This window comes from Cyanistes caeruleus, chromosome 15 (assembly GCF_971803275.1).
Source record: "Cyanistes caeruleus chromosome 15, bCyaCae1.hap1.1, whole genome shotgun sequence".
Lineage (NCBI taxonomy): Eukaryota > Metazoa > Chordata > Aves > Passeriformes > Paridae > Cyanistes > Cyanistes caeruleus.
The window spans coordinates 8,809,845-8,826,585 of record NC_141715.1 but is presented as its reverse complement, the minus strand read 5'-3'; the positions used below and the strand labels follow the sequence as shown (position 1 = coordinate 8,826,585).

At 41.5% G+C, this 16,741-nt stretch overlaps 1 protein-coding gene across 2 annotated transcripts in view; it reads left to right on the top strand.

Moving 5' to 3' along the window:
- The first annotated feature begins 1,212 nt into the window (after positions 1–1,212).
- Positions 1,213–16,741, top strand: part of SMAD5 (SMAD family member 5) — a 33,708-nt gene continuing 18,179 nt past the window's right edge. The window contains exon 1 of one of the 2 annotated variants that reach the window (XM_023936044.2): positions 1,213–4,352. The gene's annotated coding sequence lies outside the window, so the exon portion shown is untranslated. Of the gene's footprint in view, positions 4,353–12,437; positions 12,641–16,741 lie in introns of those variants that run through there. The other variant, XM_086852169.1, reaches the window with a different exon arrangement.

Below are 16,741 nucleotides of genomic sequence, written 5' to 3'. Positions count from 1 at the left end.
TTATATCAAATGGAGCTATGGCCCACAAGGTCTCAAAGACATTTGCCTTTGTCTAGAAAACAAGCAAACAAATGTTTTTCATTTCAATGGAAAACAACACTTATGTCTTTCCTTGCTCAAGTACAGAAGGAGATCAAAGATGGCACAAAGCCTCCTTGCTAGGCAGTGTTTCACTTCCAGACAATTAATATGATAGTATCAGGGAAATGAAAATCTATTCCTTGCCTAGGTGTTTCCCCTCATGGACTGGAAAACTACTTGGTTTATCATTTTCTGTCTTTAGGCAAAAAGGTAACTCTTATTTGCATGTTTGTCAGTTTCTGCTTGAGAGTACAAAATTTACTTAAAAACAAGCTCAGCCAGCTAAATGAAATGCCAATGGTCTTATTATCCTGAGAGAACAAAGCACTTAAGTCCATTATTAAAATGAAGTTAACTGAATTTAAACGTGTGCTTAAAGTAAAGCACAGCCATAAATACTTCATTGAATAAATGGGAGATTAATCTTATGCTTAAATGTAAGCACTAATCAGTATTTTCCTAAAACTAAAGTTTATAGCCTTCTATCAGCAGTTCCAACTATCCCACTAATAATACCTGGCACTAAAACCAGAATTTTTCCAAGAAGTTCAACAGCATGAAAATCAAGATATCGCTCATATAATAAATTAGAAGAGTAGGTTTGAAACAAGAACACAAATATTAAAATCTGGGTGTGATGAGTTATTTGTAAGAAAGGCAGGAAAAGCGCTTATTTCAAGTTGAATTGTGTGGCTTTCTCAGAAACAGCTCTTTGGCAATCTAGAACGGAAAAACCTTCTTGCTCTACAAAACCCCAAAATATTTCAGTATTTAGGGGTAGTGAGAACTGCAGAGCAACTATAACTGCTCTATGTTTATATACCCAAGATCCTCTGCATCAGAGCAGTCTTTGGAATAAAAAAGTAGGGGTTGAATTAAAAGCTTGAGCCCTGAAATTGCCACTGATATATCTGACTGATTTTGGACACGTGGCATTTTGTAGCTGAACCTAATTTTGTTCGTATTTCTAATAGCAAACGCTTTCCTCTTAGAAAGTGGAATAATCAAATATTCCTCAAGTATGTTGCCATCCTTTTGAGCTGGAACAAAGAAGCTTTGTCCTACATCTCTTCCACTGGTCTATATAAATTTGTTGAAGTACCTCATGAAATACATTTTATTTTACTGCTAGTTTAGAGGAGGAGAATGGACAAAAGAAGTTCAGCTGCAATCCCATTTCATTGTCGTCAATATTGTCAATATTGTCAAAAACTCAAGTTTTGAAAATTGCTTTTCCATTAGATGTTCCTCACTGGTGCTACTGTTTCAAAAGGATTTTTTTTCCCATCAAACATAGCTTTTCAAATGCCAAATTATTGTTCTGTCTGCTACCATTTTCTCTTCACAGAAAATTCAAAAAAGCCTTTTTTTTTCCCCTTGTTTGGCATGAAAGGAAGTTTCCCATTATTACACGGCCCTGTTATCACTGGAAGAGACCAGATGCCTGTTTCAAAACATAACTTTCACTGTTAAATGAAAAATGTGGATGAAGAGATGCAACAGGGCTCACTCGCTCAGTTTCTGCACTGGGCTATGAGCTCTCATAGTCATGCTCTACCATACTGAAGCTTCACTAATTTGAGGTTTCTATTTAAATTACCTTTAATGTAGAACTCTTAATAATAGTTTCTTAATAGTTTCTTTTCTTCTGAGCCTATTGAGAAAGCCAGAGTGGTACATAAATGAAAACAATTTCACAGTTTTTGAATAGAAGACTTTTATTCCTATTAACAGATGTCTTTATATGTGTTATTTATGCAGATGTGAAATATTTGTAGAATGGTGGAAAGGTAGAACTGGAGTATCACACAATTTAGAAAAATGCAGAGCAGAATTTGTGATATTATAGGCAATAAAATATGACTGCAGTGAGAGATGAGCTTCAAAATGAAAAGAAGTTCTCCTGACAGCATGTGAAGAACATGAGTATGCCCCTTGCAGGATGGGATCAGAGGCCTGTCTAGCTCAGTGTCCTGTCCAACAGCCACACCAGGGATGCCCAGAGGAAGAATGCAAGTACTGGGATAGCAGTGATGACATGGAATCCTCACCCACCAGTTTGCAACCAGGGCAATTCCAGAGCCAGACACCAGTGTCTTGTATTTAATGACTTTTAACGGGCTTTTCGTTTGTGAATTTGCTCCATCACCAGTTTTGATTTTTGAATTCATGTAAACTTTTAGTATCCACAATGTTTGGTGGCAGAAATTTGAACTTCTTATTGTAGTTTGAGTGAAGAACTACCTTCTTCTTCTCAAAAGCCTGCAGCTAAGCTTTCTTCCTCCAGAACTTGAAGACAAAGGCTTTTCTTTCACCTTTTCAATTTGAGCTTTGTGCAGATGTCTTTAATATCCCTTTTCAGCTGTTTCTTTTCCAGATGGAAGAGATTATTTAGGCATGCTGTGCATGGGACTCATCAGATCTTCAGGTCACTCCTTTTGGCCTTGGCTGTACCTCTACCAGTTCTAGCATTCCTTCCTTGAGATGGAGAACTGGCCCTCTGCCTGGAACCTGTGATGCAGGTGCACCAGGAATTCCCAGCATGGAATCAATCTTTGCTTTGTTTGCTATTGCTTTTGGAGCAATTTCTGATGTTCAGTGCACTCCTGGTGATCAAAAATTCATCCAATACCTGCACTGAACTATTAAAAACATAGCTAGTGAGTGATACTATGTTAGATCATGTAATTTTGGATGTTACTTCAGCCCCATGTGTGCTACTTTACATTTACATCTAGGCTGGACTTCATCTGCCTTTTTTCCACTCGGTGTGGGAAACTCCTCCTTCAGTTCTTCACACCAAGTCCTCATCTTCACTTTTTCATACATGACTTTGTTATCCACAGCTCATCTAAGTGCCTTCTCCAGCACAGCCAGTGGCACACTGAGCAGCTCCAATGGGCACTCTTCCCTGTGAAATTCCACTTCCTCTGCTGTGAAAAGGAACCACAAACTGCCACTCTTTCCTGCCCTTCTTTTGAGTGGTTATACCTTTTAGGAGACCATTACCTCTTCTCCCCTGGCAGATAATCTCCCCTGAGACAAGTGGGAGACGTTGCCAAGAGCCTTTTAGAAATCCAGGTTGAATACATCAAGAAGAATATTATCTTCCTCACGCTCTGGCGAATCCTTCAAAGCAAACCAGCAGTAATCTGCAAAGTCTGACTTTCATTTGACAAGCCAACACCTCACAGTGGGTCTTAACCTTCCTTTCTACTCCTGGCTCAAATCTTGTCAGAACATTGATGTTCTGGCCAGGGAACTCAAGCTTGCAGTGTGAGGGAGAATTTCTCCCAAACTGGGGTCTGAGAGGGTTGAGGTGGTCATTCCTACACAGCTCTAGTCATCCTCATGAAGAGCAAGGCCTAATGATTAGCCATAATCATAATAATTTCATTATTTTAATAATAAATTCCTTGATTCTGTAGGCATCTAATTGCATAAATTTGATTTTCTGTTTTAAGTGGTTCTTCTAGGGGGTGCAGCTATTCAACTGCTCTGTTAACTGGACTTTGGAACCTCTGTGAGCTCTGTTGTCAACAAGACTAATCAGTTTTTATTGTGTTTAGTTCAGTGGATACACAGAGAACGATCTTTTGCAGACCTGTAGTCTCGTTTACAAACGTTACTCTCCATTTCTGCCATCTTGCTTATACACACAGTAAAACACAAACATAAGCTTGGCATAAAGATCATTCATACCTCATAACTGTAGTTCTTATATGAAAAGCATCATTACACTAATTAAAATTCCCAATTTTGAGGTGTGTGTTGATGTGAACATAGACACAGCACGCGAATATCTTAAATATGTGTATACATATGTATTTATATGTATTATACATGCATATACACATTGATATCCATAAAATCCCAGATTGTGCATATTCTTTTTGTGCACAGACTTAACGCAAAGAATCTATCCACGATCGTAGCTCCCGTTTTGCAAACTAGATAAATGAATCACCAAAAGCTATCAGCGTGCTCAGGCAAAGCCAGAATTTGCACCGGCAAAACGCAGAGAGTAAGGCACAGCACAAAAGATGGCTGCGTTGCATGGGGCGAAGGGCGATATTCCAGGATGAGAGAAGGAAGCAAAAGCAGAGGCGACACACGGGTTTTGCAGAAGGTTCCTGACGGGGGGATGCGGATTCTCCGCCGGCAGCTCGGGGGTGCCACGGCCGCGGCTCCTCCCCGGGAACCGGCATCCCCTGCCCGGGACAGAGGGACAGAACACGGCGAGGAAATGGAGCTGCACTAATTGCTGCAAGGTAACGCTCTGTTCAGGCCTCACTGCTTTTTTTTGTTGTTGTTGTTGTTGTTTTTGGTTGGGTTTTTGGTTTGTTTGTTTGTTTTCCTCGCTCCTGCCGGCCGCTGCATTTGTTGTGCAGCAGGGAAGGAGATCCGCGGAGATGGCGTCACTTTATAAAAGTTTCCAGATTTTACCGAGCTTCTTGGTTTTCCTTTTTTTTTTCCCTTTTTTTTTTGTTTTGTTTTTTTTTTTTTGTTTTTTTTTGTTTGTTTTTTGTTTGTTTTTCTTTGTTTATTTTTTGTTGTTTGTGTGTTTTTGTTTCTTGGGTGGTTTTTTTGGGGGGTTTGTGTGCGTGTGGATTTGGTGGATTTTTTGTTTTGTTTTGTTTTCTTTTTCCTTTAAGAGAGGGGGTTGTACTATTCGTAATGCAAGTGGGCGATGTGGCCGAGATCTAAATATACCTCTGTGAAAACAGAACCCCTGAGATAGCGACACCGATAGCTGAGGCTATTGTTAACTTTTGGGATTCCAATTACATCCCGCAATGTTAAATATTTATTTAATTACTGGAGAGAAAGCAGGAATTCTCGTTGACTCCACTAATGGAGTCGGAATAGTGCAGTAGGGGAGAGTTTTTTCTGCTGCCTCCCCCATCGCCCCCACTTCCAAATTTAAATAGCTGTGGACAAGCACAGGCTGGAATATGAACATCAAGGGGAAAAAAAGTTTCAGCTTTGTTTTAGGAGTTATATTTCAGACCGGTAAGCAAACTATATTGCATGTATTTTTCCATATATTCAGCTCAATCCAAACATAACATTCCAAAGGATAAAATCTGTTACAAAATAAAACTGACTTTGTAACAGCTGAACTTCTAAGCAGAGTCTAAAAATTATCTAAAAGCACCTCGAGAATCCTAAATGTCATTCCCAAGATGTGGCGAATTGTAATTACGGGTGTGACCTATTTTAGTGGCAGTGCCTTACACAGGGCCCAGCTAAGCAGCTGGAGCATTTATGAATTTATTTTTTGCCCTTTCCAGTGTTACTTATGAAGGTATTTAGACAACAACAATACTACTTTGTTTCATATTAGAAAAAATGTAACCAAATTGAAAATGTGTTGTTTGATTTTCATTTCTGTACTTCCTTTTAAAACATATGTCATAGAGCAGTGCTTAAAGAGTGAAAGAAGACTCATCAACAATAAGATAGTGAGAAATAACATTATCATTACTATATTACTGTTCTATGATTTTCTTATCTTACTGGCTTTTCCAAAAACTTTTGGGTTTAGAAGATGATCCAGTTCCCTCTTCCCCTAAAAAAAGAAAAAGAAAAATTTGGTGGAAATTTTGGTAAGAGAAAGAAATTGCTTGCAACACGGTCCAAAACCTGTACTACACTATGCCCAAAAGCACTTTAATTTACAACAGACGTTATTATGCTTGTATATGCAGATCTTGATATGGTGGAGGAAATTACTAAACCCAACTATTTGGTCATGAGGCTGGAAAAAAAAAATTGTGTCCCTAAGTGTGCCACAAAATTTAAATGCAAGTTATAAAGGCTCAGCACCCTGTAACTTGGTGACTCCGTTGGAATTACACCCAGAAGGAGAAAGTCAGGTCCTGTCAGTTTGTACATGAGAAAGTCTGAGTGCTCTGCAGTGCCATCACTAATTGTTTAGTGTTGGGAAATGCTGAGGTGATAAAACGGCTGTTAGAAAGTTGGCTTGTGAGTAATTAAGTGTAGGTCTAGCTATTAAAACCTGATTTGTTACTCATAAGGTGTACTCATCTGTGTCACCTTCTCTCAAGATACAGATAAACTCAGTGTTCTTTTCACTGGTCTAGGCCAAAAGTGGCCGTGTAATGAATGGGGAGATGTCAGCTCTGGGTATGGTTCACACATACACAGTGGGAAGAATTACCTTTATCACAACAGATACAGTTACTCTAATAGAGAGCTTCTATTTCAAACCGCTCCTTTCTCCTTTCATTTAATTCCAGAGGAAATGCTGGAGGATGCATACCCTTCTTCATTTAAAGTTAAAAATACTTATTTTGCTCATAAGCAAAACACCACTTCTAAAAAAAAATTAATTTCTGTTTCAGAGTGTCTCTGTTTACTACACTCAAGCTTCTCCATAGAGTGGGTGTAACCAGGAGAAGAATTTGGCCCATGATGTGAGCTAAATTTTCAGTGCTTCCACTATTTAGAGCTCTGTTGTGCTAAAAATAGTTTTCCTGTGGTTTTGGCCATGGAGCCACAAATGCAAGTTTTCAGTGCACAGCTATTGTGGATGCTGGTTCCTTGAATTCCTGCAAGAAATGGATGACACAGCTCATGACTGTGTCAGCAGATGATTCTGTTGAGTGTGAGGCTGCATGTCAGATCTTCTCACTGTTCTGAAGTGAGCATGTGTCCCACCCAAATGCCAAGAACCACTAAAAGGGACCATGCTTGGGAGGCAGTGCTTGGGCTGGGCACTGAAAAACCCTAGGAAAATCTGGGACCATGCAGGAGATAACATTGAAGAATTCACCCAGAAATCTCCATGTTTGGCCAATGGTATGGGATGTAAAACAAATGAAGGGAAGGGAGTAAACCTTTAGGAAAGGAAGACGCAATTTTGTTCATGGCTAATTTGAAGCCCAGTTTTCATCAAAGAAAAAAGCTCATAGTGATCACAGGGTTATGGTACATGGCAGGGCTTCACTGTGATGTCAGATTCATCCTATTTCTGTACAACATATTCTATCTCAATCCCATGGTCCAACTTCTCTGTTTTCCATAGGAAATTGGTCTGGTTGTTGCAGCCAGCTTTGAGGAGGCAAGAGCCAACTCTTTTCTGAGCTTAGTAGTGGGTGTCAGATCCCAGAAAGTGTTCTTGTAATGCAAGGTCATATTCTGGAAATAGTTGAAAATCACTGATTAGAAAGAATGAGAGCACTCCATGTTTCTATATTGCTGATGTGATGGTGGGGGCAGGCTGGGGATGGTCCACAAAAATAACACCAGAGGAATAGTCAAAGGAATCAAGCTGTTTAAAACTCTCTTCTTTATCATTTCCTCTCTGAGAGAACTACAATACTTTGTGTTCATCTGCTGGGACATTTTTTCCATTTCTCTGGGAAGGTTTTCACCCCATTCCAAGAAGAAGATCTTATTCAGGAATACTCTGCCCTGACCAGACTCTATCCACAGGTATCAAAGGATGGTAGTTTCCACTCTGATGTGGACAGTGTGACAATTCTCAAGCAAATGCCCTTATTCATTCCTTCATACACGTCTTACTCTTCCAGCAGTGTCCTTTTTATTTTCTTAGGATTTTACCTTTTTAATATGTTTTTCAGACTTTTTTTTCGTGAATTATGTCTTCAGTGTTGCATCCTAAGTGACTCTCAGGTCTGCTGAACTGGCTATACCATACCCCATATAGTCACAGTTTATTCTGTGGAGTGAAACTGAACTTACCAGACTTTTACATAATTATGTCTTGGTTTCTAACATCCCCATAGATGCCCCATACCATTATTCAGCCACATGTCTCAGCCCATTTCTTCTTCCAGTCTAGGAAGAAAAGTTTGCAGCTGTAAACTTGCTGGTAAGAATACTTTTGGCTTGCCTTCCCTCTCTCCCCTGGACTACAATTTCATGTTAATGCTTTCTATCTGTAGCTTCAGGAAACAAGACTAATTCTCTCCCTTCCTCTGTGAGTTATCATGCAAGGTACCCAGAAGTGTGGCTGTAACAGTAACAGGGTACCTAAGTTGAGAATTAGCTCTGGGGATTCAAAGGCTGTGAGCCAGTAAGTGTATCTTCACAGGAACCTACACCTCTGAGGGCCTTGTAGATAAACTCTTTAATATTTTTCCTCCAGACACTAAAGGTTATTTCCATTTTCTTACATATGTGATGCAAGATACACAGCATTTGTATTGTCTTCTTGGGAGGCAGCCTCTTACCACCTCCTGTGCCTGTTCTCAGTCTGCTGTCAATTGTGGGCTTATTTAAGAGAACCAAATGGCCAGAGTGAATGTCACCTCCCTCTCCACTTGCTGAACTCTGCTTAAACACTACACTGTTTTTCTGCCTCAAAAATATACATAAAGGTATGTATAGTATGTTAGCCCCTCCTTAGCCTTTCCCACCCTGAAACTTTTCAAACAGGGATGGCATGTTCCTCTCCTCACGGCCAAAAAAAAATAAATTCCTTTCTCAGCATTTCCCCCTTCCCCCATTTCTTCTCAGCTGACAGCTGTGAGTGGAACTTTCTTGAGCTATCCTATCCATTTCCCCCAATTCTGTTTTTAAGCTGGATTTGGTTTAAATATCCAAGTCATCTTTCACAGTACAGGAGTTTTTAAACATAGAGTGGCTTTGCAAATGCTTAATGTGGATAGAGACATGGCAACTGTTTACATAGATTTATTTTTCTTTTTTAAACAACATTCCACCTTCTTCCCCCAGCAATTTAGAAAGTTGAATAGAGTATGAAATTGAACAATATGGCCATTTAAGAAGTTACAGAAAGAACAATGTTTTGTAATAAAACTATCTCCTTATAATTCAAGCTATCTATTTGATTTTCATACTAATTCACTTCTAACCAAATAAAAAATTCATTAAGAAATACAGAAATTGTATTCAAAATTTGGAGAGTAAAATGAAAATAATGGAATTTAAGATAACTTCTTCAACTTCACACTTCCCAATCATGGAAAGCCTGATACTTGTAGGTAGTTCTTATGTTGATTGTTTTGTACTTTGATCAGACTGAGGTTACCTCTCACTCTGACATAAACACCTACAGTAAATCAGCTTTATGGGAAGGTATTTTTCTGCCCTCATTGCCATTAGCCTGGAATCAGGTACTTTTACTTCAGCTGACTTTACAAGGCAGACCCCAAAGTATAAACAGGTACAGTTGTCTCTGCAGAATCTAACATAATTCAATAAAATATTTAAGTGAGGGGGAGATTAGCTAGTCATTTTTCCTTGGATTAACACAGTTGCATGTCTGTGCTGGAAAATCTGGGTTTGACAGTGATAAAATAGGATCAATGGTCCCATGAGTTGTGAAATTCAGGAATTTGTGAAATCACATGATTTCTGGAAAACGTGTTCAGGGTGCTTTGAGTCTCCATATTGTCATTTTATTGAATATGGTAAGAGTGGACCCACTGGAATGTGGCACTAGGGATCCAAATGATGGAGACCATGTATGAATTGGCAGTAGTGAAAATGGTGTTGATTTTCCTGTGGCCTTAAGGGCACACAGACCTGAATCACCCGATAGCCAGTGTCACTTATTTTTATTTTATCCGTCTCATTGACTACAAAGAGATAATTTGACTTCAAACATTTGGGGTTTTCCCATTCAACAGTAGTGTGTGAAAAAAAAGGAAAGCTATTTTTCAGACCAATTACCATATTCCTTTCACCACATTCCAAAACAGCCTCTGTGTTGTGCTTAAAAATCACTGCTTTCTGAGGAGGGTGTGCCACAAGCAGACATGTCTCAATTGCCTGTACTTTTAAATAAAGAATTTTTAGGAAAACTTAGTTTTGGAAACCTTAGAGTTTTCCTTGTCTTCCCATACTCTTGCATGCACACCTTCAGCTTTCCTCATCACTGGAACTCTGAAACCTCCGCAGCAGGAAGTGCATTGGAGGTCTGTGATATAGATTCACGCAGCAGTATACAACTGTTTTGTAACACCTCAGCAGAGGAGAACATTTTGTTTTCTAGATGATGGTTGGCACATGAACAACACCTAAAATGCCTGCTGCCAATTTGTTGTTTGTTACTTGGTTTATTAATTAAGTTACACAAAAGGTTTGGAAGAAGGCCAACAGTTATTGTTTTTGTTTTTTCTTGTCCATATTTTGGACTGCCTGGCCAAAGCAGAACAATTGCTGGTGCAGAGATACAGAGGAGTCCCCAAAGATAATCTCTCTTCTGGGACTGCATTACACCAAAGCCTTGCTCCTTCACTGCTGTCATGAACTTTAGTAGAGATAGCCTGTTGGGCTATTAATTGACTTCTTAAGAACTTCTGTTTACATCCAAAATAATCAAGAGCCATGTAGTTTTGAACCAGAAGAAAATTTCTTTAATGCTCAAACATACTTGAAACTGAAATTTCAGCTTGGCTCATTTGATTTTTATCCCTATTTCTGTCAACTTTACATTGCTTTTTCTTGATTTATTTTTTCTTTTTGGTAGATGTTTTACCTTTAAGTTACACAAATAAAAAACAGATTTTCATGTGGCTTCTTTTTAGCTTAATTATCTATGTGTTTTTATATGTATATAAAATCACTTTTCATTACATTTGTGTGCTTCTATTTTTTTTCCAAAAGGAATGTGATAGCAAGATTCAGTTGGCGTGCCAGATACAATTGGCATGCCAGATTTCTAACTGTAGTTACATGTTCTACAACAGAGACACAAATTTATGTACAAATGATGGCTTTTCCCCCTACATCTGTTCCTACACAATTTTTTTTGACCAGAGGAAGAAAATCTTCTGTAGGAATTCTGTAGTTATCAGACTAGGGTTTAATTTAGTTCAGAAATGTGTCTGAAGCTGGCCATCATCAGCCTCCTCTAAGGAGAGTTATGAAATAATTGTCCTGTAGGAAAAGTTTCTTCTTAAAATCACTTTGTGAGTTGAAGCGTGAAATACTTTCTCAGACTGTGGATGTTCCTGTTGCCCATATGAAAATATTTCCAAGCCATCGGAGTTCAGACCTCAATAATAGTTTGTGGTGAGCGGCTCCACCTGGTCCTGAAGAACAGAGCTGAGTGCATGCATCAGCCTTGCACGCGTTGCTCTACAGCACCTCATCTCTTGTAAAGCAAACAAGACCTGGCCGGTCCTTCCGTGCCATGAGACACTTCTGCATGGACAAATGATTTTTATAACTGATTTCAGTAGAAGAAAGCCCGTTCTTTAGTGGAAATTGGGGTGTTTGGAGTACCAAAAGTAAGTTGTGTATTGACAGCAATTTAAAAAATGAAAACCTTCTGCAATCAAGTCACGGTGTGGAATCCAATTATTTTTTAATATATCCTCATATCTAATAATTCACTCAGTTAAAAATGACAAGAAACACTTGCACATGCAGTATGCTTTACCCAGGTCAGACATTGCTGTGGCACATTGGATGTGGTTTTGGCCCAGTATCACTCTGAAATTTTCTTCTGTGCAGTCCAACAGCAGCTTTGAGGCAACAGTGCTCAATTCCATGTGACATGATGAGGACAGAAGAGTTTATCCTGTAGTGGCATTATACACAGTATATGTGTATATATATATATATACAACTCCTCATCTGTGCAATCCTTTCTAGAGCCATCCTTAACACCACCGACAGATTTCCTTTAAGCTTTACTGTGTATTTTAGTAAGAGACGCAGCCCCTGAAGGACCTCGGCTGCCCCAAGACATTGTGGATAACAGCCAGTCCCACAGGAGATGAGGCTCAGGGGGCACCATCCCACTCCCTACAAACCTGGAAGGAGGTTGTAGCCAGGTGAGAGTCAGGCTGTGCTCCTGGGTGACAAGACAAGAGGACATAGTCTTAATCTCCTCCAGAAGAGGTTCAGGTTGGGCATCAGGAGGAATTTCTTTGCAGAAACGGTGCTCAGACATTGGAAGGGGCTGCCCAGGGAGGTGGCCGAGTGACTCTTTTTGGAAGTGTTTAAGGAAAGACTGACCGTGTCCCTCAGTGCCATAGTCTGATTGACACGGTGGTGTTGGTTATAGGTTGGGCTCAGTGATCTCGAGGTCTTTTCCAAGCCAGGTGAGCCTGTGACAATGTGGAAACAGCCGCCGTGCCCAGGGCCCGTGTCAGCCGCGGTACGGCAGCAGCACACGGTGCTGGGGGAGAGCGCCGCCATCGCAGCGGGACCCTCGGGGCCTTTTCTCTTTCTCCGTTATGTGGTGCGTTCCCTTCTGGACACCGAACCCCGCACGCTTATTTACTGATTTATTATTATATGTATTTCGCTCCCTTTCACAGACTGGGGCCAATTCCCCACAGGGCCCCTTCCCACACGGCACCCGGGCCCGGCCCGGCCCTTTTCCCGCTTCCTCCCGCCGCCGCCGTGGCGCGCGCGCGGCCCCGCCCCTCGCGCACATCCGGGTCCCGGCGCTGGCCCCGCCGGCCCCGCCGCCGCCGCTCCCGTCCCGCCGCCTCCCCCGGCAAACTTTCGCTGCTGCAGCAGCGGCGGCCGCGGCCCAGCCGGCGCCTCACGGACACCCGCTCCGGGGAGGCCGCCTGCTCCGCGCCGGGTGGGTCGGGTCGTGTCGGGGCGGCGGGATGGTGGGGGGAGTTCCGGGCCGCGGGGTCGCGGCGCTGCGAGTCGGGTTCCGGGCGGCGGTGGGGGTGGTGGGGGAGACGGGGCCGAGGCCTCGAGCGGGCCCGCGGTGACACGGGGGGTCCCGGCGGAGCGGGAGGGGACGGAGAGCGGCCTTGGGGGAAGGAGCAGCCCCGGCAGGGAGAGGGGAGCGCGGGGCCGCCCGCGGGGCTGCTCGGACACGCGTGGTGCCGGTACAGGAGCGAACATCGCAGTGCTCAGCGGAGCTCGAGGGGGTCGTCTTTCATTTTTGTGTGTGTTTTTTTGGGGTTTTTTGTTTGTTTTTTTGTTTTGGGTTTTTTTTCGTGGGTGCTTTTTTTTTTTAAGACTTGGACTCGGGTAGCTGGAGTCAGGCCTGACCGAGAGAGGGGAGAGCAACAAACACATTTGCAGGCACTGGTAAAGAGGCGGGAGGCGAAGTGAGGGCTCACACAGACACACACAAACACACAGACACACACAGGCACACACACCACTCACAAGCGCACACACACACACAGCGCTCACAGACACACAGACACACACACACAGACAAACACAGACACAAACACACAGACACACACAGGCACACACACCACTCACAAGCGCACACACACACACAGCGCTCACAAACACACACACACACACAGACACACACACACACAGACAAACACAGACACAAACACACAGACACACACGGGCACACACACCACTCACAAGCGCACACACACACACACAGCGCTCACAAACACACACACACACACAGACACACAGACACACAGACACACACAGGCACACACACACACACACACACAGGCACACACACAGACACACAAGCGCACACACACACACAGCGCTCACAAACACACACACAGACACACACACACATACACACACACACACACAAACACACAGACACACACAGGCACACACACCACTCACAAGTGCACACACACACACACAGCGCTCACAAACACACACACACACAGCGCTCACAAACACACACAAACACACAGACACACACACAGACACACACACACCGCTCACACACACACACAGACACACACACACAGACACACACACAGCGCTCACAAACACACAGAGACACAAACACACACTTGGCCACCTTGGCATGCCTTCCTCGCATTCTCTCAGCCCTGAGAGCTGCCTGACAACAGATGCACGGCTTCAGTGATTTAGAATGGCAATTTTTCTCTTCTGCGGGTTGTAAATTTAATAGAGGAAATATGCTCTTGCGGTTAAAAGCACAAGACTTGAAATCAAGTGATCTGTTCTCTGTTCCAGTTGTGGGGTTTCTTATGTGACCTTAAGGTAATTGAGTGATACTTCGCAGGAAAATGAGATAGGGCAGAACTGATTCAGCAGTAGTGTTGAATGTATTATTGAATAGGTTCAGTAATAATTCTTGAGTCTCTTGGTAGAATAGGTAGGGATTTAGAAATTCCATGCAGTGAATCACTTGGGCTCGCTGCTTTAACAAAACCTCCAAGGAATAATTGTCAGAATTTGCATCAGCAAAGTTTTGTCTGTCATGGGAAATTAGATTGTCAGGATATGATGGTTTTAGATGAAATCTCTTTCTGCTTTTCATTCCTTCATTAATATCAGATAATTAGCCTTCCATGGGTGGCTTTAAAATCCTGAAAACTGAATTGAGCGTAGTTCATTGTATATGTTACAGAAATTCTGCACAGAATATCCTCCTGGTATTCTGAGGAATCTCGGTTTGACTGGAGTAAAGAAGAAGATGCTAACACTTGCAGTCATGTGCCTGTGCTCATCAAAAGCTGTGATGCTTTATGAAGTTGGCAGCTAGTGGTAGTGGAAGTTAATAGAAGCAGCAAATAACTTAATTGAAGATGTTTCATAATTAGTGTGTTGTAACTTTTGAGAGTGCCCTGTCTGTGTTGGATTTAATGTCTTAATCCCTACCGTTTGGTAGTGGTTTACTCTTACCTCTGATATTAAAATTTTGTTCACTTGGCCTTGAAATTGCTGCTAAGTGTCTAATGCCACTTATTTCTCTGAAATAAAACCCCAACAAACCATGTGCTTACTGGGATACCTACCTTTTTCAAACCTTTCTTTTCCTTTCATATATGGGGGACATACATTTGAGATAGGAATTCTCTCTTTTTTCTGAAGAGGATGTTCTTAGTGGAAGCCCAGATGGACAATCATGATGGGGTTGAGAAATAGGAAAGAAGGAAGAGAGGCTTCCTCTGCATTTCTTTCTCTTGATGACAAAAGATCACAACAGGGTGTGCTGCTGTGTACAGCTGTGGTGGGTGTGTTTTTTGGGTTTTTTTTTGAGGTTTGTAGTTGTAACCTCTGATGGAACTTGAAGGAACTGTAATTGTTGACCTTGTACTATTTTGTACTTGTTAGGAAGTCAGTTTTTTAATCTTGCACCTGGAGTGGGTTATTTGTGCAGATCACAGAATGATCACAGAATATTTGAGCTGGAAAAATATGTTTCCCAAGATGGAGTACTTATGCTCAGTTAAGAAACTTTTTGGCTTTACTTGAATATTCTTTGCAAATTATATTGTGATCTTTAGTGCTTTGGAGGACACTTCTAATTACAGAAAACTGTCCTCTCTATTTTCTTTATAAATGTCTAAGGAAAATGCTAGGAACTCTTTTATTGCCCTTGGCTGAATTACGTACGTGCAGAAATACTCCTGTGGCAATTCTGTGCAAGTCCCTGTGTTACATTCATGTTAGTTGTTTGGTTTTTTTCTTTATTTATTTCAAATTTCTTCAAATGTCCTTGTTAGATTTGGTGGCATTAATTTTGTTTTAATCTGCTAATGTTTCTTTAAAGATCTTTACTGATTTTTTTTAATAACAGTTCAGGAGTTCTTGTTCAGGATGAGATTTGTTCTTGTGTGAGCTGAGTGCACTTGAGATATCTTCATGGCTAATGATAAACAGCTCATTAAAAGCAAGTTGAGCAGTAATTTAACACTTTTGCTGTTATCATTAGTCACAATGCAGGTTCCTGCACTGTTTTCTGGAAGCCTTTTTAGCCGTGTCCCTGTGACCACGTAGAAAAGTTTGGCTGGCACTGGAGCGCGCTTGACCAGCGTGGGTTGGCAAGGTGCAGGGTGCTGCCTGCCAAGTCTGTATCCCACTGACCTACCACCAAGGTTGAGCCTGCCAGCACTGTCATCCTTGACAGAGGATCTTTGTCAGAGTCCCTGCTACTGATACACCAACTATGAAGTAGTGTCTCTGAATTCTGGGTCAGTGGATGTCACAAACTGACAAATTTAGAATACTTTGCCATTCATTCATTCTGTGCAAGGGGAAAAGAAAGCTTGCTGAATTAGTATTGTCAGTGTTCCCTCCAATCCTGTAGCTTTTGTAAACTTGTCACAGGCTTAATGCAATTCGGTTGGAGTGGGAGTGTATACACACACACACATATACATCTTTATTTTTCTTCTTCTTTTAAGATTTTTTGAGTGTCCCATTTTCCAGGTTATACTTTTTATTGCCGACTCTCAGTATTTGGAATCTTCGTCTTTAATGAAGATCTTGCACATGAACTTCTAAATTTTCAGAAGGCTTTATCCAGCTTGTTAATTTTTTAGCATACTTTAGGGCTTGTGAAAAGTACAAGATGCCCTTTATTTTCCCAGTTTTGTTTCCAAGTGTAGTACTGAGGTCATTCCTAATCACCCACTTGCTTGTCTATGTCCACCAACCTACCAATGGAGGCATAGGCCTTTGTTTTCATGTTTAGTGAAATGTAGCAGTGCTTTTCTCTGGAATTTTAATTAAGAAATGGATTCTAAGTTGTACTTGATCTGCTTTGGTTAGAGTAGATCTTAACCTTAAAAACAGGAGGCAGTTTCAGGGCTGTCTGCTGTTGATGGTTGCATTTTCCAGCATAATGCTTCTGCTGCAAAGTGCTAGTTAGCTGAAATAGAAGTGTGAGAAAATGTACAGTTCTGACAAGACACTTAAGGGAAACAGGTATTGGTTCTAAGATGGAATTTCTAGTTTTGAGAATTTCTACAAAAGCTAA